The sequence below is a fragment of the Furipterus horrens genome, unplaced genomic scaffold (genome assembly GCF_987537825.1).
Source record: "Furipterus horrens unplaced genomic scaffold, mFurHor1.1.pri manual_scaffold_1, whole genome shotgun sequence".
Taxonomy (NCBI): domain Eukaryota; kingdom Metazoa; phylum Chordata; class Mammalia; order Chiroptera; family Furipteridae; genus Furipterus; species Furipterus horrens.
In genome coordinates, this window is record NW_028327171.1 from 118103546 (window position 1) to 118107246 (window position 3701).

Here is a 3701-nt window from a genome sequence, read left to right on the forward strand (position 1 = left end):
ATGTTATTAGTTGTTTCTCCCTTGCTGCTTTTAGTATTCTCTCTTTGTCTCTGAATGTTGTCCTTTTAATTATGATGTGTCTTGAAGTGGGCCTCTTCGGGTTCATCTTCACTGGGACCCTTGTGCTTCCTGGACTTGCGTGACTCTTTCTCTCCTCATGTGAGGGAAGTTTTCTGTCATTAGTTTTTCAAACAGTTTTTTTCCCCTTGTTCTTCTTCTTCCCCTTCTGGAATTCCTATGATACAGATATTATGATGTTTCATGTTGCCCTGCAGCTGTCTTAGAACCTCTTAATTCTTGTTCAGTCTTTTTTCATTTTGTTGCACTGTCTGGGAGTTTTTGTCTATGTTGTCCTCCAGTTCACTGATCCAATCTTCTGCTTCCTCTAGACTGCTTTTAATTCCTTCTAGTTTGTTCTTCAATTCAGAAATTGTATTCTTCATTTCCTCCTGGCTCTTATTGATAGCTTCTATGTCCTTTTTCCTGCTGGTGTAATTCTCAGTAAGTTTCTTGAAGTTTTTCTGGAGTTTCTTGTCGTTTCCCTGGAGTTCTTTGTAGTTCTTTTCATTGAGCTTCTCCGTGATCCATGTTTTGAATTTCATATCTGATTGTTTGCTCCTCTCTATTTCATTTAGCACTCTTTCTGGGGATTCTTCCTTTCCTTTTGATGGGGGTTGTTTCTCTGTCTCTCCATTTTTGTGATTCTTATTGTTTGTTGTTACTTCTTAGAGTGATCTGTAGTTCCTGGATCTGCCTCTGGTGGCGTCAGATCATGTACCAGTCTGGCCCTAGGCAACCTGTTGGAGACTTCCAGGGATCTACTGCCTTTGTCTGTCTCCTTTATTTGTTAATCTATTCAATCTGTGATTAGCTGTCAGGCTTAAAGACTGAGGGTGTGGCAGCTTAACTCCTGTAGGCAGGGCTTTTGCTTCCCTTCAGGCTGACACCATTCAGAGGGATATGGTCTGCCTGCAGTACTGGGGATAAGTCAGCACTGGGACCCGGTCGGCTGCTTCCCCAGTTCTCCCTCAAAGCCACCACACCAAACTTTCCTCAAGCATCTCCAGTCCTCTCTGCCTTCCCTCTGCTTGAGCCCAGGGTAAGTGAGGGCCAAAATATTTTTATATGTGACCTGCTTAAGAGCTCTTTTTCTACTGCTGTTTCTCTCTGGCTAGCAAGAAACCCTGTGGGTTTTCACAGCTGGATACTATTTTACTTTCCACTCTGTTGCTGTAGGCTGTGAAGCCAAGCTGGGGATTTAGACCCTGCCCTTCTCAGGGGGAACCCCCAGCTGCTGAGCTGTTTCTCATTCCCTTCAGCTGCCACCCTTGGGAGCCCAGCCAGCCCTTCCATGTCTCCGCGCTCCCTACCAGTCATGTTGTGATGTAGCAGCCTTTTCTGTCCCTCCATGCTTATAAGACTTCTCTCCAGCTAGTGTTTTGTTGGTTATTCCAGATGATTTTTCCAAAATTAAGTTGTAAATCCAGACTGGTCCTGGGAGCAGGTTAGTGTAGCTTCCCCTTCTCTTCCGCCATCTTGGATATTCCTGTAATCTGTTTTTTTTTCCAGGTATTTGTTATTTCTTCAAATTTGTCATTTATCAGGAGTGACTGAAATAAAAAATATAATTGAGTCCCACCATCACCATGGAAATGGCTTCAAGAGAAAACTGGTCAGATGAATATTACTGCTCCCTATTTTCAACCAGTAAAAAGTTGCCACTGATAAATAGACAGCCAACAGTCTGTCAAGAATGCTCAAGATATGTTACATAATACAACATGCCTGTTCATGGGGTGGGGGGGAAAGACTATGAAATAATTTATGTGAACTTCTTGATTTCATCATACAAGACAAGCACAAAAGCACCACCCATGTCTCTGAGATCATTGGACCATGCACCCTTGAAAAAGGCTTTGCCTTCTTCATCACGAGCAGTTTTCCTCCAGCAGTCGAGTGTGCCTGTGTACATGATATCATTTCCTTTGCGCCCTGACTGCATCATCGTGTGGCAACGAACAGTGTCAGATGGATAGGAAGTCAACCAAGCCACCGCTGTGGCGGACTGTGCAATCATCCAGCTGACAAAGATGTGAGTATTCTTGGGATCTGGAAGCATTCCCCTTGCAGTGTCATAGATACCAAAGTAGGCAGCTCGGTAGATGAGAATACCCTGCACAGACACATTAGAGCCTTGGTATAGGCCCTTAATCCCATCAGATTTGTAGATCTTAACCAGGCAGTCACCGAGGCCTTTGAATTCCCTTTCAGACCCAGCTTTGCCCACATCAGCTGCTAGACGGGTACGGGCAAAATCAAGAGGATACACAAAACACAAAGAGGTGGCCCCAGCGGCACCACCCGATGCCAGATTTCCTGCAAAGTACCGCCAAAACTGGGTTCTCTTGTCCACATCACCCAGAAAGATCTGCTTGTATTTATCTTTGAAGGCAAAGTTGAGAGCCTGGGTGGGGAAGTATCTGATGACATTGGCCAGGTTACCGCGCCAGAAGGACAGGACTCCCTGCTCCTTGGGGATATGAACCACGCAGTCTATAATGCCCCTGTATTGCTTATCTGCGGTGATTTGCTTGCTGGCATGCTGCACCTGCAGCAGCAGCTTGACCCGCTCGATGGGCGCTACCTCTGTCTTGGAGATGGCCGCCGCCACTCCACCTGCCAGGAAGTCCTTGGCAAAGGACACAGCAGCACCTATCATGTTGAAGGAAAGAAGGAGCGTGAGAATGCAGAACTAGGTTCGGAAGCGGTTGGGACTCCAGAGCTGTCCTGTAATCTGTTTTTAGTGTAGGAAATGAAAGTGTTACAGTATAGGTCCCCAAGGAGTTGAGAGGGGCTTTTACCATAGAATGGTGTCGAAAAGCTTACAGGGCGTGCATAAAATTATACAAGTGGCTACAATTAGTCACCCTGCCCACCGCATCACAGGCTGCAGTCAGGAATTTGAAAATAAGGCAGCAGCCATTTGGAAAGAGAGAACCATGCAGCTTTGAAAGCGAAGGGAGAACTCCATTCAGTTTACAAGGAGGCTGGGAACTCCATGTGGTTCTGAATCAAGAGCTGGAGAACACTGCAACACAGGCAAAATCTCTTCAATCAGGCTTGAATATTAGGGAGCTGCTGATAAAACTGAACTGTATCTGGGAAGTAGGGAAATGGTAGCTCTGAAATTTCTATTCTAAAACCAGCCTGGTTTTACAGGAGGAGGCAGACTATGTGTTTTTAGGTGTTTTAAAGAAAATAAGACTTAATGGCAGAAATCCACCATTAATCTAAATCTGTATAACCTTTAAATAAACAATTCCTTTTATTTTCACCAAACTCCAGTATAAAGAGCTATGCTTTTGGCAGCGGGCAATTGAACCCCTCATAACTGAACAGCTTATGGGTTCTGTGTCCACTGGGATAAGCCATGGGCTCTGTTTCAAGAGCAGAGATGAAATTTCTCTATACCTAGGGTAAAATTTTTTAATGACATGCTGCCTGATTTATTTAAGGCTATGGTTTAAGAACACATGTTGAATAACAAAGTGTACAATTTTAGCTTCAAATGAAAGTTAAAAGAATTGTGACTATTTATGCAAAAACAACATATCATCAAATAACTGCATTGAATTTTCATCTTGGCATGAAACAGAATACTAAATGAATAATGCACATGGTGTCTTCAATTCCCACTCACT

At 44.0% G+C, this 3701-nt stretch overlaps 1 pseudogene; it reads right to left on the reverse strand.

Annotated features, from left to right (window-relative positions):
- Positions 1-1800: 1800 nt before the first annotated feature.
- Positions 1801-2719, reverse strand: LOC150021819 (ADP/ATP translocase 2 pseudogene; annotated as a pseudogene).
- Positions 2720-3701: the final 982 nt, after the last annotated feature.